The sequence below is a fragment of the Mangifera indica genome, chromosome 3 (assembly GCF_011075055.1).
Source record: "Mangifera indica cultivar Alphonso chromosome 3, CATAS_Mindica_2.1, whole genome shotgun sequence".
In the NCBI taxonomy this organism is placed as follows: Eukaryota; Viridiplantae; Streptophyta; class Magnoliopsida; order Sapindales; family Anacardiaceae; genus Mangifera; species Mangifera indica.
Window position 1 is genome coordinate 15,822,381 of NC_058139.1, and position 27,899 is coordinate 15,850,279.

General features: G+C 33.2%; 1 pseudogene; it reads right to left on the reverse strand.

The window, feature by feature from the left end:
- Nucleotides 1-1,986: 1,986 nt before the first annotated feature.
- On the reverse strand, nucleotides 1,987-27,899 carry LOC123210227 (annotated as a pseudogene).

Sequence of the window (27,899 nt, forward strand, 5' to 3'; positions counted from 1 at the left end):
TTTAAAACTTAAAAAAATATATAATAAATATATATTTTTTAATATTATTAATAAAATAATAATTTTATCTCAATCTTTAATAAAAGTTTATAAATCTTTTTAAATCTAAGTAACTCATAAGTAAGATTTAAATTTTTTAAATCTTATAAATATATTTTGAGTGACCGATCAAAACTTGGGTTGGAAATGGTCGTTTGGCCATTATTATATTAATTTGGTATTGAACAGCTGGATGCGTCCAAATGTCAAGTTAAAGGAAGACGTGGCACGTTAAATGGCAAATGGCGAAATTATCACAATTTTATCTCCGAAGTTTAAGAAATTACAATATACCCAAGATTTTTTGAATCATAACAAATAAACACAAACTACTTTTTTCTAAATATATATTATTTTTAATTTTTATTCTATTAATTTTATTTTAAATATATAAAACTAAAAAGTTAAAAATTAATAATAATTTAAATAATAATATATCATTATATAATTAAATAATTTAAATTATGAGTAAAATTATAATTATAATAATATCTAAATTGGTATTCAGCCCTCATTTCTATACATAAAATAAAGGTCAAACGACTATTTCCCACCCACCCATAGCCAATAAAATTTAACAAAATTCTAACGGTGGTAAGGGTAAAATCATCATTTTCTCTATAATATTAAAAATAAACTAAAATAGAATCTACTTTTGCCCCTATAAACTTTAAAAACTAAAATTTTCCCCCAACCAAAGTTTTAAAAAATCACAGTTTCACCCTAGGGTTTCATTTTGAAATCTCCGACGACATCTCCGGCTCCATTGCCGACAACCTCTCCCTCCCGAAGCATCCTCTTCTTCTGGTGATCTCTTTCCTCCCATTTGGGCCTCCAATCGACGTCGGAGAAGCAGTGGAAGACGAAGAACTTCGTCGGGGAAGACAAAGTTCTTCGTCTTCCCAGACGAAGACGAGACAATTCGTTATCCTCTGGGAAGATGAGTCGTCTTCATCTGGGAAGACGATTTCTCTTCCCAGACGATGTCTCTCTACACCGGATGGATTGGGGTGGAGTTGAGGGGGGCCGTCGGTGGAAGAGAAACAATTGGGAGGGGAAGACGATCGACGATGGCGCCGGAGAAAGTGAAAGAGTTTGGAAATAAACCCTAGGGGGGGAAATGCGATCTTTTCAGACTTAACTTAGGGAAAAAATGTTATTTTTTAAACTTTTAGGGGAAAAAATAAGATTAAATTTACCACCGTTAGGGTTTTGTTAAATTTAACTGGCCATGGATGGGTGTTTGATGTTTTTATAGTTAAAGGGTGGAAACTTGAGATTGCAGTATGCCTTGGGTGGGAAATAGTCGTTTGGCCTAAAATAAATGGTTTTATCGCTTGTCCTGATGTACTGGGGCAAAAAATTGTAAGCCTGGCAAACGAGACAAAATTGATGCCTAATAAAAATGGAATTTTCAATAGATTCTGTGGCTACTAAAATGTATGGACAAAGCATCTCCAGCCTTTTGGCACTTTCCACCAATGTGCTGTAGTATAACATAAATGTGTCACTCATCTGATCCAATAAAAATTTAAAAAGAAAAAATGTTGAAGACACTCGATAAATAATAAAATCCAAGCATGAAGCGCGCAAATGGCTTTCAAACGTATCGGCCATCTGTGCTTCCACCATGAGTGTAAGTGAAGCCCTTTGAACCCCCTAATATAATTGGAAAAATACGTTAATTTCAATTTATTCTCAAAAAGTTTTCTGTATTAAATTATTAAAAACCCTTTCCAACCAGAAAATAATAGAAGTTGAACCAATTCGAAAAGTATTATATCTATGAAGTTCTGAAGAGGCCTTTTTACACTGGAATGTGCAAATTGCGATGTCATCCTAGAAGAAAAACCTTATGAACTCAAAAGCAAAATGTGTTTAGTTAATGTTAAAGGTCCTATACAGAGTGTTCTATTTCAGTTTTTGTTCTCACAAACAAAACTTCCATTAGAAGGAAAACTTAGCAATCTCTTCATCTTCATCTACATCATCTTCTTCTTCTTCGGTAAATCTATCATAATCATCTAAATCTACTTCTTCGTCTTCATCTTCTTCTTCTTCAACCATCATATCCCAACTGTTGGCTTTGTTGTCCTTCAAACTTGTACTCAAGACCACGGTTTCTACCCTGGATTGCTTCATATCTTCCCTCGGCTTATTTATGTTCTTCTTTCTGTGCTCTTCCTCCAATCGTTGCTTTTCAGCCCGTCTTTCGTCGAGATCAGTCCTAGACAAAATGTAGTAAGTGGCTTAAATATAAAAAGCATTAACTAATCATAAGGATCTGAAAAACAGAAGAAAATATTTTTTCCAGGTTCAGGCAAAACTTGCATGTTTCATATACTTCTCAGCTCTTGCTTCAATGGCCTTAAAGAAGGCCTCCATTCCAGCACCAGAAACTGCCGATACTCCAACAGATTTTAAATTCCTATAAAATTCATCCAGTGCAAGGGAGGGGCTCTGTGTTAAAGGTATGTATTGGATACAGATCCACCAATGATGTGTCGATTCAATATGGTTTTCTTAACTGGCAAAGAGCAGTTATTGGTGGTTAATAATTGGTAGTTAGAGTCTTATAAAAAGTCCTAACTCTCTCCCCAAAAGAAAGATTACGCTCATTTTTATTATTAGAGTGTAGAGTTCTCTCCCCTCTTGTCCTACCAATGTAATACACAGATCCTGTCTCCCTAATTGAAAAGCAATACGTTGTGCAAATTGAGTCGTGGGAATAGACTAACGTTGATACCTTGCGTCGTATTCGAAAAAGTTTCATCGAAAAGTAATCCGGGTACTCAAATCTTTATTTACCGATTTCCTAGAATTTGATCATAGCATGTTTGATTATTTCCAACATTGGTATCAGAGCTAGGATGCGTATTTGCTATGTTTTCTATGAATCGTATTGCGTATATTGTGCAAATTACAATCTGTATATTGAATTTTGATTTAAAAAATTCATTTTTGCGCATGAATTTAATTCGACCAAAATTGCATGAAATTGGTGTTAGAAAATATGTTGGATGAATAATTGGAATGGTGCTATATGTTTTAAATTGAAAACCGACTCGAATTAATGCCGGAATCGATGAAAATTGACCCAAAATAGAGACCCAAGATGTGTTTTTCTTCCTCGCTGTTTCGACGGATTCTGACGCCATGGGCACCAGAACTTGGAACGATACATCTCACCATCGACTAGGCTACAAAAGCCCTATGGTGACATTGTCGGAAAATCGTTGGAAAACCGTCAATTAGAAGGACAGAAAACTAAGGTTCATCGTGTAGAACCGAATCAAAATCGGATTAGGAAAACCCGATTACCTGACCCGTTGATCAACGAGTTGGTCAAGACCATCAGTCAATAGGTCAACCCGTTGAGTCATCTAGGTTAAACCTAAACTGGTCAACGCCCATCGGGTCAGTTGACCAATCAATGGTCAAAAGGTTGACCGATGCGTGTGCGCGTGTGACAACATTATTCTAGCGCGTGACAGTCATAACTGGTGCATTTGACTCATTCCTCGCACGTGAAGAGGCATTGCAAAAACTTTACAGTGCCTGAAGGAGTGTGCAGTGTCGACTCGGTGCGTGATAGCGCGTGAACAACCCTTTCCAACGCTTTTTGGCACGTGAAACCTGTTTTTCGGTCCTTGGAAGTTGTGTAGTACTTGGATCTGTATATAAGATGTGTTTCATGGGTCTTACAATGCATAAAGACATGTAATACCTCATTCCCACTTTTCGAAAACACATATTGGTGTTTTGAAATACATGTTTCCACTCCATGCAAGTTTGTTGACTAGGTACTAACACATTACATGTCGAAACTATCAATACTCTAATGAATTCTTTTAATTGGAAAAGAGATAATATCCATGCATGAAAATGAGCCCCGTAATCAATGATCTTGTTCGAGATAAGAATTTGAAATCTTTGGGATAGGTGGATCTATTATAGCTTGCTATAGAGCAATACTTAATAATGTACGAAGGGATATCTACTACTTTAACGTTATTCCCAAAATTAACATAATACGAGATATTTGACCTAACACAAATGTAACCTCTCCTAACCAATAGGTGTGTTACAGAAAAACGACAAGAGTTCCTCTATTTTAGAAGGCCTAGGGAAATTTTTTATTATTATTTTTAATACCCTGTAACATTCATAATTAGCAATTCACACAAACCAGTCCTACCAACCAACTTGATTTTCATCACCCTAATCACAATTAACAAAATAAATATCTAATAATACCCATTATAAAAATTACCACCCACAGAAACTTTATAACCAATTTCAATGACTGGTCATATATATATATATATAGATATATATACATATATAGATATATATATACACAATCACATATATACATAGAGGAAACAAAATATATACATATCCACCAATATCTATATCAAGTTTATATATCTATGCATATATTCACATATACATCAAAAACATATAAATCAACAAAAATATGATGTCTTCCTCCCTCAGCCTCATGTTTCACTAGTGCTCCCTGGAAACCTTTGCTGCAACTCTTTACCTATAAAATATTAAATTAAACGAAGTGAGCGACCATGGTTCAGTAAGAAGATCATACTCAATACTCAAAGCATTTCATACTAGTACTAATCTCTTCCATACTCAGCGTGTCTAGGCTATTCACATACAAAATAATTGACATGAAACACGCATTAAACACATATCATAATTCTCTTCTTTCATCCATTTATTCATTTCCTTACTATACAAATATGATTCACTCGTTATGATTTATGCATATATAAGTGCCATGACTTTTCTATTTTCTGATCGTACATCTTTCTCAACTCTTTATTAGCCACATAGACTTGCATGCATGATTCTAATGCAAATGACTTTCATAAAATATTTGCTAATTCTTTTTTTTTTTGGTCAAATATTTTCATTGACCGGTCTAGACTACATAGGAGAGTACTCGCAGTCACCATACAAGGTACAATCCTCTCTTACACACATATTTCTCTATTTTTTTCTTTGTTGTCCATATAGTACAGCTGACATCTTTCTTTATTGTCCACACAGTACAGCTCGCGTGTAAGGATTTTAAGCCTGCTTTCTACTTTCCTATATTATATGAGTCATTATAAAACCAAAAACACTTGTTTTCCATTTTTCGAAAACATGCATAACTTAGAAAATGTTTTTCCCCTTTCTTTATTTTTCTGAAATTATGCATATGCTATGATTCCTCAAGTATACATGTATAACCATAATATGAAATATGTCCACTTATTGTTTTTCCTTATTCTTTTCACTCCTTATTAAACATCATATTATTTTCTCATGCATTTATATCTATCTCATACATCGAATTAATTTCAAAATATACAATATAGGTTTAATATAAGGGTTATTACACATGTCATGCACATAATTAAGCAAGATTAACCTATATAATATAAAATAACACTTTTGTCCTTATGGCCAAAAGTTATATGCCTACCCTTTGTGCAAATTATTCCATCAATTCATCATTTCTCACATGCTCAATACACAAAATCCATTACGCTAACCCCAAGAATATGAAATGTCTAAAATATCTTTATGGCAAAAAATTACTTCATAAGTTCTAATGAATTTCTTTATTCTTTTAAGCATAAATCACTTTAATTTTAATACCTTACACGCTTATATAAGTAAAGGTTATTTAAATAACCTAACTCAAATTACTTCAAGTATGTAAAGTTGAAATTATTACCTTTTCTTTGCTAAGTAGATGATTTAAGTCTATCGTCCTTCTTTTCTTCTTTCTAGCAACCTTAATCAACCAAAAACATAATCATCCATCAAAATTTTAAACTTCATATCTCTTAAAAATTAAATTTTTTACCTTAGAACTTACCAAAATTGATAGATCTACACTTTTTATAAATAAAGGCTCTGAAAATTAGGTGGTTTAGCTAGGTCTTTTGATGAATTTTTGATTGAAGAAAAAGCTTTAGTAAAATTATGGAGATTCTCAGCCAAGGAAGAAGAAAATGAATAGTTGGTTGGTTTTATAAGTATTTTGGACTAATTTACCCTTAACCTTTTCCAAAAATGACTATTTTATCCTTTACTAATTACCAAAAACCCTTAGCACCATTATAATTTCAAGTATGCAATTCAATTTACATTCCCACTTTGTCTCTTAAATCCTTCTAAAATGACTATTTTACCCTCTTTGAAAATTATTACTCATGTAGTAGTTTTCTATAATTTTTTTGCAATTTCTTTAAACAACAAGTTATAAAATCAACTTAGGGGTAATTTGGGAAGTGGAGTTTACTGACATACCTGAATCCGAGTGTTACATTTCTTCCCTCCTTAAAATAATTTCGCCCTCGAAATTTAAACAAATAGGTTAGGAATCTCTCTCTCATTTGTTGCTCAACCTCTCATGTGGTTTCTTCTACCTTATGATTCTTCCATAATACTTTTACTAATGGAATTGTCTTATTTTGGAGCTCTTTTATTTTTTTGTCTAGTATCTGTACGGACAGCTCCTCATAAGCTAAATCTTCTTTTAATTCCACATAATCTAATTTCAAAACATGTGAAGGATTACTGATGTACTTTCTTATTAAAGAAATATGAAATACATTATGAACTCGATCCATACTAGGTGGAAGTGCAAGTCTATAAGCCACCTTGCCCACTATTTCTACAATTTAAAATGGGCCAATAAATCTTGGAGCAAGTTTTCTTTTTCTTCCAAATCTTATCACGTGTTTGTAGAGGGCTACTTTCACAAAAACATTGTCACTCAGTTGAAACTCTACTTCTTTCCTTTTCAAATCTGCATAGCTCTTTTGTCTGTCCTAAGCTTGCTTCAATCTAGTCTTGATAGTCTTTATATCTTTCACCATCCTCTGGGTTAACTCAGGCCCAAGAACTTAACTCAAATCATCTCGCTCTCTTATGTCATCCCAATGTAATGGGGATTTACACTTTCTTCCATAAAGAGCCTCATACGGTGCCATTTTAATGGTGGATTGGTAACTATTATTATATGTAAATTCTATCAATGGAACCATTCCATGCCAGGTCATTTTGTAATCTAAATAGTAGGCCCTCAACATATCCTCTAGTATTTGATTCACCCTTTCTGTCTGGCTATCTATTTGAGGATGATATGTTGTACTAAATGCCAGCCTAGTACCCAATGCTCTCTGTAAACTACCTCAAAAAGCTGAAACAAATCTAGGGTCTCTATCTGACATAATAGTTTTGGGTATACCATGTAATCTCATAATCTCTTGTATATAAATCTGGGCCAATTGATTTGAAGCAAAACTATCTTTCAGTGGAATAAAATGTCTCAATTTAGTCAATCTATCTACAATCACCTATAATGCATTATAACCTTTTTGTACTCGAGGTAGGCCAATGATGAAATCCATTGAAATATCTTCCCACTTCCATTCAGGAATACTAAGTGGGTGAAGCAAACCTGAAGGTCTTTGATGCTCGGCCTTAACTTGTTGACATACCAAGCACTTGGCTACATAGTCACCAATATATTTCTTCGTACCTATCCACCAATAAATTTTCTTTAAATCTTAATACATCTTTACTATCCCAAGGTAGGCAGTGTAAAGTGTATCATGTGCTTCACTCATGATTTTCTTTCTCAATTCCAAATCTTGGGGAATACATACCCTATTTTTGAACTTGAGCACGCCATCAATCATTTGAAACTCAGTTGTTTTCCCCTCATATATTTGTTGACTCATTTTTTGGCACCACAAATCTTCTACTTGTTTCTCTTTTATTTCATTAAGGAGATTAGGTTGAATTTCCAATCTGGCCACCCGACTCTCTATCACCTCAATCTGTTCCCTCTGAAACTCTTCTTGTAACTTTATCTGAGTGGTGAGATGAGCTATGACAATCTTTCTACTCAAGGTATCAGCTACCACATTTGCTTTACCTGACTGATATTTAATATCACATTCATAATCTTTGACTAGCTCCAACCATCTTCTTTGTCACATATTCAAGTCTTTCTGAGTGAAAAAATATTTTAGACTTTTATGGTTGGTGTAGATATTACATTTAACTCCATATAAATAATGCCTCCAAAATTTTAAAGCAAAAACCACTACCGTTAACTCTAAATCATGGGTAAGATAGCGTGTTTCATAATTTTTTAACTGCCGAGAGGCATACGTTATCACCTTACCCCTTTGCATCAGCACAGCTCCCAAGCCATTATGTGAGGCATCACAAAAAATATCATAGTCTACACCCTTCTCTAATAATACTAAAATAGGAGCTATAGTCAACCGCCTTTTTAGCTCTTGGAAACTCATTTCATAATCATCAGTCCATAGAAAATGAGTTCCTTATCTAGTAAGAGTTGTAAGTGGCTTGGCCAACAGGGCAAAACCTTGTACAAATCTCCTATAATAGCTGGCTAGCCCTAAAAAGCTTCTGATCTTTTTCACTGTCTTCGGCCTCACCCATTCAAGTATTGTTTCCACTTTACTAGGGTTTACAACTATACCTTCCTCAATAACCACGTGTCCCAAAAATACTACTTGGTCTAACCAGAATTCACACTTAGAGAATTTGGCATACAATTGTTTTTCTCTCAATCTTTGTAGCATAAATCTCAAGTGTTCGGTATGTTCTTCTTCTGATCTGGAGTATATCAAGATATCATCAATAAATACTACCAAGAATTTGTCAAGGCATTCATGAATTACTCGATTCATTAAATCCATAAAGATTTTTGAGGCATTAGTCAATCCAAAGGGCATCGCCACAAACCTATAATGCCCGTAGCGAGTTCGAAAAGCTGTTTTTGGAATATCTTGCTCTACAATCCTCCCCTGGTGATAACTCGACCTCAAGTCAATTTTGGAGAACACAGAAGCTTCCTTTAATTGATCAAATAAATCATCAATTCGAGGCAACAGGTATTTATTCTTTACTGTCATTTATTCAACTCTCTGTAATCTATGCACATACGGAGCGACCCATCTTTCTTTTTGACAAATAGTATGGGTACTCCCCAATGAGAGTGATTGGGTCTAATAAAACCCTTATCTAAAAGTTCTTGAAACTGTTTCTTTAATTCTTGTAATTAAGCTAGAGTCATCTGGTAGGAGGCCTTTGAAATTGGGGCTAAGCTAGGTTCTAACTCTATACTGAACTCCAACTCTCTCTCTAGAGGTAAACCTGGTAGCTCATCAAGAAAAACATCTGAGAAATCTCGTACTATTGGGACATCCTGTACACCTAATATTTGAATATCACGTTCATGCACCACATGAGCTAAATATCCCGTACACCTATTTTTCAACAATTTTTTTGCCTTTACGGTGCTGATCATCATACTAGGTTGATGACCCTTTCTGAAATTGAAGCGAGCCTCATTGTCGAGTTAGAATCGAGCCTTTTTCTTTCTACATTCAATCTCAACTCCATATTTTTCTAAGAAATCCATGCCCAAGATAACATCAAAATCGGGCATATCAAAGACAATCAAGTCCACCTTTAACTCTCTCTTATGTATCACTACCCTCTGGTCCCTTAACATGTTATCAGTAATCACACTCCCACCATACGACATCTCAACTCTGATGGAATGGGTAGATCTAACAGACACTAAACCTACCCTTTTAATAACTTCCAGTGCAATAAATGAGTGTGTAGCTCCTGAATCAATCAATGCATACAAGGAAACAGAGTGGAATAAGAGCTGACTAGTAACAACAGATGGACTAGCCTCCGCCTGACTATGGGTAGTTGTATAGACTCGTGCATTAGTACCTCTCCCTAGTTACACTAGCAGAATCAGGATTTGTTGTGGCTGTATTGGGACTAGCACCTCAATACTCTAACAATATTTTGCTATATGCCCTGGCTATCGACATCTATAACAAATCACTTGTTTCTGTCAGTACCAACATTCTCCACTATAACGTCTCCCACAAATCTGACACTGGAGAATATTTTCTTTTCTAAGCTTCTTGTCACTCTTCCAGCATTTTTTACTTACTTTTAACTGGAAATTTCTTTTTCCCCTATTGTTTATGAAACTAGAGCCAATTGAACTACCCCCTGATGTTGTAGCAGGTGCTAAAATAGTCAATGAAACAAGTAGAACTGATTAACTTGGCATCACTATTTGGGGTACTGTCACTGATAGAGGTGTTGTCATGAAATGTGCATTCTTAGGTAGCTTATTAACATATACCTCTAACCTTAATACTTTCTCCAATGCCTCTTCATAAGTTTGAGGAGGTTGTGGTCTAACTAGCACATACAAGGCTATCTCCAGTCTAAGGTCCTAAAGAAATCTGTCTAACTAGAGACTAGGTATACTCACCATACCTAGAGCAAAACTAGATAGGACATCAAAACGGGTAGAATAATCCTTTATTGAACCCTCTTCCTGCTATAAAGAAATGAACTTCTGAACTTTGACTGTTACCACATCAGTTGTTATGTATTGGGCCTCAAATGCCCTTCTGAAGTCTTGTCAGGGTATCAAATCCATATTTTTGGTTTCTTTAACTAGGTCCCACCATACATAGACCTCTCCCCTCAACAAGAAACTGACATACCAAACTTTTTCTCTATCGGTCATAGGAAACAAATCTATGGTACTTTCCACCTATTTGATCCACTTATTAGCCACCAAAGGATCTTTAGTACCTTTAAATTTATGGGGGGTATGCTGACTCGGTAAGGAATAAATAGGCTCAAGCCGCCTTTGAGCTCCAACTTCTCCTCTCCTTTCTTTCCTTATTTCATTTCTGATTTCTTCTATGACCTCTTCACGAATCTCACTTCTAATCTCATCTCGGATAGCATCTCCGGCTATATTTTTAGGTATGGGTCTATCTTGACTCTCGATCAACACCTAATGGTCTATATCTCTGATTTTTGCTAGCCCGAATCCTAAACCACCTAACGAGGTAGGGTTAGATGGCTCTCATGTCTCTCTCTAAATACCCCTTCCATGACTCCGTCCTCGTCTTGTGGTACCCCTCATCTAATAACTACATAAGTGTAACTATATAAGGATTTTATCATTCTATTATTTGAATACGGGCAAAGAAAACAACTTACTACAGTAGATTCTCAAGAGCTGATCTATGAGACATGAGGGGCACCTATGCAGTACTAGAATGCAAAACTATATATAAATATTATATTCTATTATATCCACCTTTAAGCGGCCAAAATCGCGCTCTGATACCAAAAATGTAACCTCTCCAAACTAATAGGCGTGTTACAGAAAAACGACAAGAGTTCTCCTATTTTAGAGAGCCGGAGGAAATTTTTTATTATTATTTTTAATGCCCTTTAACACTTCTAATTAGCAATTCACACAAACCAGTCTTACCAACCGACTGGATTTTCATCAACCTACTCACAATTAACAAAATAAATACCTAATAATAACCATCATAAAAATTACCACCCACAGAAACTTTGTAACTATTTTCAATGACTAGTCATATATATATATATGGATATATATATACACAATCACATATATACATAGAGGAAACAAAATATATACATATCCACCAATATCTATATCAAGTATATATATCTATGCATATATTCACATATACATCAAAAACATATAAATCAACAAAAATATGGTGCCTTCCTCCCTCAGCCTCATATCTCATTAGTGCTTCCCGGGAACCTTTGCTGTAACTCTTTACCTATAAAATATTAAATTAAACGGAGTGAGCGACCATGACTCAGTAAGAAGATCATACTCAATATTCAAAGCATATCATACCAGTACTAATCTCTTCCATACTCAGCGTGTCTGGGCTATTCATATACAAAATAATTGACATAGAACACGCATTAAACACATATCATAATTCTCTTCTTTCACCCATTTATTCATTTCATTACTATACAAATATGATTCACTCGTTATGATTTATGTATAAATGAGTGCCATGACTTTTCTATTTTCTAATCGTACATTTTTCTCAACTCTTTATCAACTACATAGACTTGCATACATGATTCTAATGTAAATGACTTTCATAAATATGTGCTAATTCTTTCTTTTGTTTTTTTGTTTGTAAAATATTTTCATTGACCAGTCTAGACTACCTAGGATAATACTCGCAGTTACCATACAAGGTACAATCCTCTTTTACACGCATATTTCTCTATTTGTTTCTTTGTTGTCTACACAGTACAGTTGACATTTTTATTTGTTATCCACACAGTACAACTAATATCTTTCTTTGTTGTCCACACAGTACAGCTAATATCTTTCTTTGTTGTCCAAACAGTACAACTAATATCTTTCTTTGTTGTCCACACAATACAGCTAATATCTTTCTTTGTTGTCCATACAGTACAACTCACGTGTAAGGATTTTAAGCATGTTTTCGGCTTTCTTGTATCATATGAGTCATTATAAAACCAAAAACACTTGTTTTCCATTTTCCGAAAACATGCATAACTTAGAAAATGTTTTTCCCTTTTCTTTATTTTTCTGAAATCATGTATATACTATGATTCCTCATGTATACATGTATAACCATAATATGAAATATGTCCACTCATTGTTTTCCCTTATTCTTTTTCACTCCTTATCAAACATCATATTATTTTTTCATGCATTTATATCTATCTCATGCATCGAATTAATTTCAAAATATACAATATAGGTTTAATATAAGGGTTATTACACATGTCATGCACATAATTAAGCAAAATTAACCTATATAATATAAAATAACACTTTTGTCCTTATGGCCAAAAGTTATATGCCTACCCTTAGTGCAAATTATTCCATCAATTCATCATTTGTCACATACTCAATACACAAAATCCATTAAGCTAACCCTAAGAATATGAAATGTCTAAAATACCCTTATGGCAAAAAATTACTTCATAAGTCCTAATGAATTTCTTTATTCTTTTAAGCATAAATCACCTTAATTCTAATACCTCACACACTTATATAAGTGAAGGTTATTTAAATAACCTAACTCAAATTACTTCAAGTATCTAAAGTATGAAATTCTTACCTTTTCTTTGCTAATTAGGTGATTGAAGTCTATCCTCCTTTTTTTCTTCTTCCTAGTAACCTTAATCAACCAAAAACATAATTATCCATCAAAACTCTAAACTTCACATCTCTTAAAAATTAAATTTTTTATCTTAAAACTTACCAGAATTGATAGATCTATACTTTTTATAACTGGAGGCTCTGAAAATTAGGTGGTTTAGCTAGGTCTTTTGATGAATTTTTGCTTGAAGAAAAAGCTTTAGTAAAATTATGGAGATTCTCGGCCATGAAAGAAGAAAATGAATAGTTGGTTGGTTTTATATGCATTTTAGACTAATTTACCCTTAACCTTTTATAAAAATGACTAATTTATCCTTAGCCAATTACCAAAATCCCTTAGCACCATTATATAATTTCAAATGTGCCATTCAATTTACATTCCCACTTTGTCTCTTAAATCATTCTAAAATCACCATTTTACCCCCTTTAAAAATTATTGCTCATTTAGTAGTTTTCTATAATTCTTTTACAATTTCTTTAAACAACAAGTTATAAAATCAACTTTAGGGGTAATTTTGGAAGTGGAGTTTACTGACATACCTGAATCTGAGTGTTACAACAAGTGTAATAGAGACTTTATTATGGATAAAGTGACTCGAAGATCAATAGGGATTGATGAAATGGTCCTAGTCAAAATAGATGATGCATTGGTTGTATCATATATATTTGTTAAGTATGGGAATTCTAAGATTGATAGAATTTAGTAAAGGCCAAACGACTATTTCCCACCCAAGGTATGCTGCAATCTCAAGTTTCCACCCTTTAACTATAGAAATACCAAACACCTACCCATGAGCAGTTAAAATTAACGGTGGTAAGAGTAAAATCATCATTTTTTCTATAATATTAAAAAATAAACTAAAATATAATCTATTTTTGCCCTCCTAACCTTTGAAAACTAAAATTTTCCCCCAGCCTAAGTTTTAAAAAATGACAGTTTCACCCTAGGGTTTCGTTTTGAAATTTCTGAAACATCCTCTCATTCCGGTGATCTCTTTCCTCCCATTTGAACACTTGATCAATGTCAGAGAAACCTTGGGAGACGAAAAACTTCGTTGGGGAAGACGAAGAACTTCGTCGGGGAAGACAAAGTTCTTCGTCTTCCCAAAAGAAGACCTTTGGGAAAATGATTGTCTTCCCAGACGAAGAAGACAACTTCGTTTTCGTTTGGGGAGACAAAGAACTTCATCTTCCCTGACGAAGTTCTTCGTCTCCCAAGGTTTCTCCAATGTCGATTGGACGTCCAAATAGGAGGAAAGAGATCGTCGAAAGGAGAGAATGCTTCAGGAGGGAGAGGTCATCGGCAATGAAGCTAGAGATGTCGTCGGAGATTTCAAAACGAAACCCTAGGGTGAAACTGCCATTTTTTAAAACTTAGGTTGGGGAAAAATTTTAGTTATTAAAGTTTAGGGGGGTAAAAAGAGATAAAATTTTTAAGTGTTAGGGTTCTGTTAAATTTAACCGACCATGGGTGGGTGTTTGGTATTTCCATAGTTAAAGGGTGGAAACTTGAGATTGCAGCATACCTTGGGTGGGAAATAATTGTTTGGCTTTTAGTGAAATTCTTATCCAGAATTAATATTGACGCAATTAGATTAAAGTTTAAAATGTCAAACATTTATGTCATGGAAGATGATTGGGAACATAGTGAACTTTTGATTTTTTGCCTTTTGTGAGATATTTTAAATTTTAATATGTAGTTGTGACAATTGATGTGTATTTGATAGCGTTGTATCTGATATATGTGTCTCTGTGATCTACTTAACCATAACATCCTAAAAAATGATGGCTGATTTGAATGAGAATGATACTGAATAGAGAGAATTACAATGTATGACATTTGAAATGCATAATATCTTAGATGAGCAAAAGGCTTTGGAGGCCGTAGATCAGGTTAAGATAGAGTTGTGGCTGACTAAGGGATAAAAACTCAATCAGTGCCTTACACAAATGTGATGTAGACGTACATCACTCATGTTAGAAGCAAGACTCATTTCATACAATATCTTGATTAGTTTCATGAATAATGATCTACTATATGAGTACCATTAATGTTCAACTGTATATGCTAGAAGTATGGTTTTGATTGAAAAGTTTAGAGGAACTATAGTCCCTAAATAAAGACAACTGATTATTGAATTTGATTCAATGTCAAATCTGATTATGGAACTGAAGTCAGCTATGTGTAATCTGATACATCAACAGTAGGTTCATCTTTGAAAAGCGATTTCTTCCCTATAGTAGGAGCGTATGAAGGTGCATATAACCCATAATGAAAATGGAAAGATTTTGTTAATTGTTCTTGCCACATAGAACTAAAAGACAAATGCCCTTGAGGCAGCTGAACTTGGTACTCGTGCATATGTTATAAAATCAAGTTTAAAAGTGAGCGGCTTAAGTCCTAATACGAGAAAGAGATCGTATAATGCTCAAAGAATAAGAACAAGGAATTGAAATGGAAGAGTGGCAAAAGTACTAGAAGAAGAGACAAAATCAAGATGAATAGCTCAATAGAAGCAATAAGAATTATATCATCTGCAAATGAACGGAGCTAAAAATGATAGTCTTGTTCAACATAAAGTGATGAAACTTTATTTTCTAGTACTATGATATTAATTGAGTATTATCTTACATGGATTATAAACTCAGAAGCCACTAATTAAGTAGCTCATGATAAAAGATCTTTAGTATATTTTTGTTGAATTCTGAATAAATTGAATTGGATGTATGTAGGAAACTACACAAGAGTTGTAGTAAGAGGAATAGACACAAGCAAATGAGTTTTACGAGGTGATCAAATCTTATACCTACACGAAATCCAATATGCTCTAAATATTCAACAAATCTTGGTCAAAATACTTGTTTTTCTTAAACTAGGATATAATTTGAATTTCTCTGGGTGTTTTATTGAAATGCGGTAGAATTGAATTCTATAGTTTTGGTTTGTTGGTTGAATGGTTATATGGTGTTTGTCACTTTACACTTTGATAATGTTAAGTTTTTAATTATTTGTTTCTCTTATATGTATGAATATGAATGCGAATATATGACATGTTGAATTAGGACTCGTTGGCCAAGATGGATTGAATAAATTAACATTTGAAAGTTTATTAGGAACTTTCACATAAATACAACTGTCCAAATGTGAGTATTACCTAGTTTGAAAAATGTAACATCCCTGGTCCAATAACCCGGCCCACTGTTAAGATATTGTCCACTTTGGACACACAGTCCATCATGGTTTTGCTATTGGGCTTTGCAACCCAAAACGTGTCTTAACAGTTAAGGAGCTCACAGGCTATTTAACCAATCAAACTCTCCCACCACTAACCAATGTGGGATACATAGACAGACCTAACATCTCTCCTATGCTTTGTCGATGTGGGATTTGCCTAAGGTATCATATACACCCCCCCTTATGGGACTCAGCGTCCTCACTGAGGTTTGTCCCACCATCGTTCAAGAGGACATACGAAGTTGCTCTAATACCATTTGTAACATCCCTCGTCCAATAACCCGACCCATTGTCAAGATATTGTCCATTTTGGACACACAGTCCATCATGGTTTTGCTATTGGGCTTTACAACCCAAAACGCGTCTTAACAGTTAAGGAGCTCACAAGCTATTTAACCAATCAAACTCTCCCACCACTAACCAATGTGGGATACATAGACAGACCCAACATTTTTCCCATGCTTTGTCGATGTGGGATTCGCCTAAGGGTATCACAAAAAACCTCTAGAAAACCATTCAATAAAGCTGTAAGAGTTTGACTTACACCAGATGAATGTCAAGACAATTTTTCTTAGTGAAAAACTTGACAAAGAAATTTGCGTGAATAGATCTAAAACGTAGAGTGTGCAAGCTTCAAAGACGTTGAATGACCTAAAATTGTCATCTAGATACTGGTACTTGAAATTTCATAAGTGTTAATATCTTATGACTTTGAAGTGATTAATTAAGACCATCATGTCTATGTGACAAAGTTTGATGATAAATTTGTAATTCTATCAATGTGTGTGATGATGTATTGATAGCTAGAAATGATTTGAAGTAAGTGATAATCACAAAGAATGGTTGTCCATATTTTTAACTTGAAGAATATGGGAAAACAGATTACATATTATGAATTTAAATCTAGAGAAATTGTTCAAAGAAACTTTTAACTCTGTCATAAAAGCATAATATTCAAAAGATTCTAGAACAATATAATATAATATACAGTAAAGCTGTTGATATTCTTGTGTTAAATGATGAATTATTGAGTTAAAAGAGATATATCCCAAAAATTAAGATAAAAGCAGAGAAATGTCAATAGATATCTATTCAGATGCCATCAGATATATTATGTATGTTATAGTGCATGCATGCCCAAATATTCATTTTTTTTGTTGTTGGGCTGGTTAATCGATATAAGTAAATGTTTAAAAGAGCACTGAAAGGTTATATGTAAAATTTTTTTGATATTTTTAAAAGATCGAATTTGCTTTTGATTAGCTAATGAAATGCCAGTGGGAGAAAGAATTTAGACCAACGCAAATTAAATTATGGCTATGCTTTCTTACTCCAAAAGGGCCCATATCTTAGAGTATTGAGAAATAGAGATACATAGCCGTATCCATATCAGAAGCCTAATATATAGCCTGTTTAGTAAATGTACAAATAACTGTTTGGTTAAGAAGATTTTTCGTGAATCTGCGTAAACAGGACGATATTGCCGAAGCAATAGTTGTCTGTTGAAATTAAAGATCTTGAATTTTTATAAGATAACCAAACGTATCGACATTAGACACAACGTAATAAGAGACTCCATTTCCAAGAGGGAAATAAACGTACAATATAATTCTATGTATTGTATGGTCATTGATCTTTTGACCGAGATTGTTTCAAGAAAATTATATCTTGCACACATTAAATCTCTTGGATTGTATAGACTATGATTGATAAGTGTTAAACTTATATATTGTACTGGTAAAACAATGTCGAAAACCATGAATTCAAGTTCATTTTATGTTTTGAACTTGTGTCCCGAAATTCTTAGGTTTTCACTACATACACATTGTTTTTAGCTCAACAAGATTGTAATGTCACACAAGTTATAGATTGACTCACTCATACAAGCAATCGCCTTTGACATTAAGAAAGCAAGCAAAGATGAGACATTATTCTTAAGAAATGTGATGTTGAGAGAGTATACCAATGAGAGACAAATTTCTGAAGGAAAGATTTATCTAAGTTAAAATGTCGCCTTGATGATTGATCAAGATAAGGTCATGAATAGATGCATTTGAAAATGACCAATTTGGATTTCCCAAGTCCAAATAACTTGTGAATGCTAGATGTAAGTTTTAATATAGATAAATACCTACAAGTGTGAAGATGATTAAGAACTTAGGTTAGACACTGGGTGTAACGATAAACTAAGATCTATATAGTGTTGTGAATGACATTTGAGAAAATACAAGTTGTAGCACATGATTTATACCATATGTACATAAGTAAAACGACCATTTAAAGTAGTGAGAGGATGAATCCCTATTCCCTCACTACGTGAGACTTTATGAGATTACCTTTTGTTAGTACCCTTTGACTTTTTACTGTTGTTCAATATTTACTCTTAGTGTTGCTATCTTAGCTTAGAACCTATGCTCATGCATGATTTAGTCTATTAAACATTAATAGAAAAGCAACTAAGTTTAAATTGAGAATTTCAAATAGAACAAGAAGATTTACATGTTATGTATGTCCATTGGTCGGTCGATCATGTCATTTATATGAATATTGGACTTGATCATGGATACATAAGAAAATAACACAATGATAAATGAGAGATTAAAGGCAGCTAGTGTTATCGAGTAAGTTTGGGGTGTTGTGAGCCTAACGCTTTATTTTATTTTATTCGGATTGAAACAACTATGTTATTCCTAGCAAATGCATAGTATTTAGCTCTCAAATACAGGTTGCTCACGAGGTCGCACGACACATTTGTAAGTATGAAACGCATTACTGCATGGGATTTTTGTGGCTAAGCATTTGGTTTGGGTCTTCCGTCATGTGTGAGTGAGAGATATTTGATACAGGTCCACCCATGATGGGTTGATCCGATCTGGTTTTCTTAACTGCCAAGGGTAGTTATTGGTAGTTAATAATTGGTAGTTGGACTCTTATAAAAAGTCCTAATTGTCTCCCCAAAAGAAAAAATATGCTAATTTTTATTATTAGAGGGCAAGATTCTCTCCCCTTTTCTCCTACCAATGTAAAACACATATCTTGTCTCCCTAATTGAAAAGCAATACGTAATGCAAATTGGGTCGTGGGAATAGACTTACATCGATACTTTGCATCGTATTCAAAGAAGCTTCATCAAAAAGTAATCCAACTACGCAAATATCTATTTATAAATTTCCTAGAATTTGATCCTAGCATGTTTGATTATTTCCAACAATATGTGTATGAGTGACTAGAATTCATCACTGCTTGAAATGCTTCAAAGTCTTGCATAATGTTACATCTGAAATCAAAAGAATGAACAAAACTAGGAAAACTCATAAGAAATATATTCACCCACGATAGTTTAGGCCTACTTACATTTAATCATATTTTTCAAGAAGAAACTGTGAAAAAAAATTTACATATCATGGATGCAAACAAAATGCATGCTCAGGAAATAGGGATATAAAATCAATAACGAACTTGAAATCTCTTAACAGAAAATAAGGTTCCACAGAAGGGACTAATCCAAATCCAAAAACAAAGACTAAGTCGTTGATACAATTTTTTTCTGAAATCAAAAATCATTGCTAACAAATAAACAAGACAAAAAAACTGAAAGATTCCATAAAGAAGTTATCCAAATATAGAACAAAATATAACTCTACAACAAATTCGTAATGAGACCCAAGTTTTGTTAAATGCTAACACAAGAGGCAAACGTGTCTTATAGAGGATGTTGTAAGCATAATGCATATTGGTCATATAAGTTATTGGGCTTGTTGAACCAAGTGTATCCGAAGAATTTCGAATTAAGGTTGTGAAACTAAATGAATATTATTCATCAAATGAAGTACAATTTATAATATTACAAGATAGCTTGAATATAAACAAGATTCTGAATTCTAGTATGAACAGGAATTTGAATCGTATAAGGATTACTAATCCTAGTAAATATTAAAACTAATTACACATGAACTAATAAGATAAATATTTTATTTAAAACTCTTCTACTATTGTAATGGTAGCTCACGGAGCTGCAATTGATGGCACAAAAAGATGAAGCTTTCATGAGATAGTCCTTTTGTAAATATATCGACAAGCTGAGATATGGCAAGAACATGTCAGAGTCAAATAGCCCTACGAGCAACCAACTCACAAATGAAATGTAGATCAATGCTAATATGTCGAGTGTGAGCATGAAACACATGATTGGTAGCCATGTACAGAGCTGATTGATTGTCACACAACAAAAATAGAGATAAATATAGTGGAATGTCAAGCTCTCATAAAAAATAATAAAACCACCAAACATCAACAATCATATGTGCATGGGCACGATACTCTGCCTCGGTACTAGATCAGGAGACAATAACTTGTTTCTCAGCAATCCAATAGACAAGGTTGCATCCAAGAAAAACACAACCACTAGTGATAGAGTGACATATGGAGACATCGGTAGCCTAATCACCATTTAAGTAGGTAGTAAGATGAGGACTAGAGTTATGATGAAAAGTAAGGCCATGAAACAAAGAACTGAAAAATATGCTTGACTGCACGTATCTCCTTATAAGTAAGTGTAAAGAGGCATTGAGCTACTTGATTGATAATAGAGATGATATTAGGCCGAGTGAGAGTAAAATACTATAGGCCACCAACCATGGTACGATAAAGTGTAAGGTATAGGAATAAATCATCATGAACAAACAATGATGCCTTGGAATTAACAAAAGAGGTGGCACAGAGAGCATACGAGTCAAGTTGGAATAGACGAAGCAAATCCACCATGTAGCATTGTTAAGATAGATGCAAAGTTGTGGACTGTCGAACAACTTCCACACTAAGAAAGAAACCAAGGGTACCCAAATCTTGGCAAGCAAAAGCAGAACATAAGGTAGAGACATAGTTTGTAACAACCAATGCATCAGAGTTAGTAATAACCGAATCATCCATATAAACAAATAGAGTCACAACTGATATGAAGGTACGACGAATAAAGAGTAAAGAATCAAAATGACTATTGACAAACCCAAAGTCAAGTACAAAGGAATATAATCAACGATACCACACTCGAGGTACTTGTTTAAGGCATAGATTACCTTAATAGGATGACAAACATGGGATGGTCAACTAGGGTCTATAAACCCAAGAGGTTACTCCATGAACACTTCTTCAATGAGATACCTATGGAGAAATGCATTTTTGACATCAAATTGGCATAATAACTAGTCATACATGGTGGCAAGAACAAGAATTATGCAGATAGTTGTCAGTTTGACAACAAGGTTGAATGTATTAGTAAAATCCATATCTGTTTGCTTGTGAAAACCTTTGACAACCAGCCAAACCTTGTACCTCTTGGCAAACCTATCCACATAATGTTTGACCTTGTAAACCCAACGACAACCAACCAAATTCTATCAAAGAGAAGATGAAACAAGAACCCAAGTAGTCTTAGGCACAAGTTGGTTTGGCCCATTAATTGGACCAAAATAGGCCTATGTAATACCAAATTTGGTCTATGTAAAATCAAAAATAGAACTACCAAAATTGGAACCGATTTGAACTAGAATCAGAATTAGATTCTAAAGGTTCGATTCAAGTTTTTCTTATTTTTGCATTGTCAAATCACCATAATGGTCTCCTACAAATTCATGAACCAGCAGTTGAATAATTTAATTAAAAAATTATTAATTTTAAATAAAAATTATTAAATTTTTTTGAATTTTTTAATTGAAAAAGTATAAATTTGCAAGCGACCATAATGGTCTCCTACAAATTTTGCAAAGGCTGCTCTGTAACCTTTGCAAAATATATGGTTGTTAGACTTATTAATTTTTTTATTTTTTGATATAAAATTTTGGCCAAAGGATTATTTTCCACCCAAGGTATGTTGCATTCCCAAGTTTCCCCCTTTTAACCTTGAAAATTAGAACCCTAACCCTTTAAACTTTTATCTCTTTTTGCCCCCTAAACTTTAAAAACTAAAAGTTTCCCATAGCCTAAGTATTAAAAAATAACAGTTTTTCTCTAGGGTTTCATTTCCAGATCTTCGATGCCATCTTCGACTCTATTGCCAGTAGCCTCTCTCTCTCGAAGCTTCATCTCCCTCCGATGGTCTCTCTCCACCAATTTGGATGCCCGATCAATGTCAGAAGAGCCTTGGAAGACAAAGAACTTTGTCGGGGAAGACGATCATCTTCCTAGAAGAAGACCCTTCATCTTCCTAGACAACTTCGTCTTCGTCTTCGTCTTTGTCATCCACAACTCCTCTAATGTTGATTGAGCATCCACATGGGAGAAGAGAGACTACCAAAGAGAGAGGAGGCTTTGGGAGGGAGAGGCCACTAGCAATGACACTAAAGATCTAGAAACGAAACCCTAGGGGAAAACTGTTATTTTTTAAAAGTTAGGTTAGGGGAAACTTTTAGTTTTTAAAGTTTAGGGGGTAAAAAGAGATTATATTTTAGTTTATTTTTAATATTATTGATAAAATGACGCCTTTACCCTGCTACCGTTAATTTTAACTGCTCATAAGTCGACATTTAGAATTTTCAAAGTTAAAGAGAGGAAACTTGGAAATGCAGCATACCTTGGGTGGGAAATAGTCCTTTGGCTAAAATTTTACTTATAAATGTTCACTCAATCTTTCAACTTTCTCATTTTTCATTCTCTCAATTCTTAATACTTTCTTATTCTTTCAATCAAATTCTCTCAAATTTAATTAAATTCTCCTTTTATTTTTATCAACTCCAATTTTAATTTCTACAATTTAATTATTATTATCTTTCTATTATACAATTTCATAATTAAATATAGAATTTATCTCTATAATTAAATTTATTTATTATCTATTATTATTATTATTTTTATTATCTTTCATAATTAAGTATATAATTTATTTTATTTATTATCAAAAAATAGTAAGTAGTGAAATTTTTTCACGTAATAAGAGATTTGGACAATATTCATATATATCAAATACGCATGAAGATTAATTTATGAAAGATTTTTCAACACAAAAGGGTAAAAGTCAATATGTGGAGGTGAAACAATAATAACAACAACAAGTGGAGACAGAACAACAACCATAAAAAATTCATAACTCTGATATTTTTAAAATTCATTTTAAGAAAATACAAAAAGAACATGGTAATTATGAAGTTGTTTACAATTATTGTAAGCAAATTTATAAATTCAAACAAGGAGATGGATATGGGTAATTCAAATGACACTTGGAGTCAAAGCATTCGAAAAAAAAATGGGCAAAATAGAGGCTAAACACAAATAACCGAGTATGGTTCTCTACATAAATCTCTATTTATTTATAGTGATAATAAAAATAAAGAAGTATTTGCAAAAATTATAACAGTAGATCATTATTTTAAAAATTTAAGTTTTAATAAGTATTGTAAAACTGTATTAAATCATGCACATAAAAGTATTGCTAGAAGTACATTAAAAAGATCATTACTATGTTTATATAAAAAAAATTAATTCAATTATTTACAAATTTATAATGACGTATGTTTATATGTAGTGATATTTGGAGTGACCATTAACAATTTAACTCATATATGGGTATAACTTGTCATTGAATGGATAATAAATTTCAATTACAAAAAAGAATTTTGACATTTAGGGTGTTTGATGACTGGTATACGAACGATAATATTTATAGAATAATTAAAGGAATATTACAAGAATATAGATTAGTTTTTAAAATTTTTTCAATTTCATTTAATAATGCATTTGCAAATACAATTTCAATTACTGATTTAACAAAAATTTACCAAGCCTAATTTAGGTGATAGATTTTTTCATGTTAAATGTACATGTCATGTGTTAATTTATGTGTACAAGATGGTTTAAGATATTTTAATAATTTTATTAGTCTAGTAAAAATAGTAATTTCATTTTTATGGACACATCCCTAAACAATGAAAGAATTCGATAAATTTTGTAAAATACATAATAGAAGACAAAAAAAATTTCCTAAAGATTTGTTGAATCGTTAAAATTTAACATATGAATTACTCAACAAATCTTTTGAATACAGGAAATTATTGTGCACATTTATTTCACAAAATGTATCACAAGTTACATTATATCCCAAACATTGGGATAATATAAGACAATTTTAGATGTTATAAAAAATTTTAAGGCCAAAGGAATTATTCCCTCCCAAAGGATCCTTTAATCTCAAGTTTCCATCCTTAAATATGAAAATCTCTAGCACCCACCCATGAGGGGGTTAAGTCTATTAGTTTCAAGGGTAAAATTGTTATTTTATCTATAATATTAAAAATAAATTAAAATTTAATGTCTTTTCCCCCCAAAACCCTAAAAGCTAAAAGTTTTCCCCCTAGGTCAAGTTTTAAAAAAAGACATCTTCCCCCATAGGGTTTAGTTTTCAAACTCCAATGCCATTGTTGGTGATTTCTCCCTCTTGAAGTTTCCTCTCCTTCTAATTATCTCTCTCCACTCAATTGGATACTTGATCAACATCAAATGAAGCTTAGGAGACAAAGAGCTTTGTCAAGAAGATAAAACTCTTTGTCTTCCTAAAAGAAGATGTCTAGGAAGACGATCATCTTCTCAAATGAAGATAAGACTTAAGAAAAGAACAAAATAATTTGGTATCAAATTCATTACCACCATCTGAACGAATAATTTGAATAGAACAAGAAAAAAGTTTTTCCATCATTAATTTAAATTTAGCAAAAACAACGGTAATATCAGACTTTCTAAATATAGGATATAATCATGTATACCAACTAAAATCATCAACAATAAGCAAATAATAATGAAATAATGATAACAACAAGATAGGAGCAAGACCCTAGACATTAAGGTGAAGAAGCTCGAAAGGGCTCTGAGTAGTATAATTACTTTTGGTAAAAGAGAGACGATGACTTTTACTAAGAAGCCAAACTTGACAGACAAATGATGAATCCTATGAAGGACAAACTCAATTGGACACGAAGTCAAGAATAGTTTTGAGCACTGTGGAAGTTGAATCACTAAAATGGTGATGTCAAATATCAAACGAGACATGAAAAAACGGATAAACGACAATAATAGAAGGATTTAATTAATATAAACTGTTACTACTGTGACGAGAAAGAAGAATTTGGCTTGTCTGTTTATCCTTAATCATAAAACTGCATGAGTCAAGAAGACAAATAGAATTAGTGTCAAAGAAAACTTATGATTGAACAACATATAAAATAACTAGAGAATGAGAAGATTTGAACAAACAAACAAACCCTTGATATGATATTGACAATAAATGACAATTACTGACAATCATATAAGACATACCAATGGGACAGTGAGGAGAGGACATGATCGAAGCATTAAGTGTCATATGATGTGTAGCACTAGAGTCCAAAACCTAATTTGAATAAAAGGGATCACACACAGACATAATAACAAGAGGAGTAGTCATAGAATCAACTATAAAGGCAAAATTTCCTCATTTTGGATAAACACAATCAAAGTGCCCATGTTTGTCACAAATTTGATATGTGCCTTCAGGAAGAACACTTGTCGGAGTCTGGAACAAAGGAGGTTGATATGAGGCTTGAGATTATTGGCAAGAAGTAAATTATCTAAGATTACCATAATAATGACCATGACCACAACCATGTTTATCATGACCATGGAACTTGTATTTGCTAAAAGACTTGGATGAATCCGATGATTGAGGGGAGGATCTAGTAGCAACCATGGCAACAATTAGAGGAGGCATACTAGAGAGTTTCTTCTAAAGATGCTCTTCATAAATGAGAAAATCGTAGAGTTCTTCAAATATGGTAAATGGTTGAAAATGTAGGGAAGTAATAAAAGATTGGTTCTCGAGACCTAAACCATCAACAATGTACTCTACAAAATCAACATCTAAAATAGGAAAACTAGTTGTAATAAGAGAATCAAAGATAGACTTGGCATCAATGAGATAATTGGCCATTGATTGATTTGAAGCTTTTTAAAGAGTGCATAGCTTGTCACGAATGGACCAAAGGTGGATTCTAGAAACCAAATTCAAATAATAATCAAACAGGGACCATGCTTTAAAAGTAATGGAATAAGACAATAACAAAGACTAAATGAGGATGGGTGATATTATAGATTTAATCTAAGTCAAAACCAATCTGTCAGTGTGCAACTAGTGAGAATAAGTCATATTAAAAATGTCATGGAAAAGTGGCAGTAGAGGTTGCTCGTCAACATTAATCAAATGCTGCTAATCATGAATGACAAGCATATCAAGAAATTGGAACTTCCATACAAGATAAGTATCACGAACCATGAAGGAAGAAAAATAGCTCCTAATGTTAACCATTGTAGGTAGCAAAAACATCAAGAAAGTAAATGCCAAATTAGCTAAGATAGTAGCAACTGACAAGAGGTCAATAAGAACAAAGATGAAGAACTAGTGGCGATAGAAGAGCCATGATGGATGGTAGGAAAAAGATTTGTTGGCAAGAAAAAAGCTAAAGGGCAAAGTGTTAAAAGGAAAAAGGAATTAGAGGTGTTTTTGGAATCAGTTATCAACAGGTTATTAACCAGTCAGAGATAGTAGGAACTAAAGGTGTATCAATTTCGGTAGAGAAAACAAGCAACAGAAAAGCTCACAAAAAAAAAGAAAAATGTGTGTTAAAGCAACCAAAATAAGTAAAGGTGACAACGATGGCAAAGGGAGTAGTCGTGGTGCTAGTGAAAGAGAACACCAGAGAACCTATTCGATCTCAATAGAAAAAGTGGCCAATCAAGAAAAAAAAATACATTCGATAATGATACATAGGAGAGAGAAAACATGACATCTCGGGCATGCCAAAAAGGTTTGAGCTCATCAAAAATGATGATTGGGTTGACAAGGGCTCAATTTTTGGGTAGACAAAAGGCCAAAAATAGAGGGGACGAGCAATAGAGAGAGGTCAGCAATTGGCAGAAGAAAATAGAGGTGTGCTTAAAAATTTCAAAACCTTGGGGTGGTAATAGCAAAAGAGAAAAATATATAAGGGGATAAAAAATTGGCCAAAGAAAACCTTAAAACCTATGGAGAAATATCAGGTTTTTAAACCTGAGAAAAAGAAGAATTTATAGGGGGAAAAAGTTGTTTTTCAAATCTTAAAAAAAAATAATACAAGAAGATCTAAGACTGCTCTGATACCATGAAGAACTTTGAATTGGCTTTATAAAACTGAATAAATATTATTCATCAAATGAAGTACAATTTATAATATTACAAGATAGTCAAAATATGAACACGATTCTAAATCCTAGTATGAACATGGATATAAATCATATGAGGATTACTAATCCTAGTAAATAATTAAAACTAATTACATATAAAATAACAAGATAAATATTTTATTTAACAGTATCAATTACGTAAGTGATCATAGTTGGAAATGTTGAAGCAAAAGCTTATATGATGATGGCTTCTAAAGTAAACCAAGTGAATATCTCAATTTGACTAGAAGTATCCATAATAACATAATCAAACTTATCTACCTATCTCTTTGTCAATGAAATAACTTG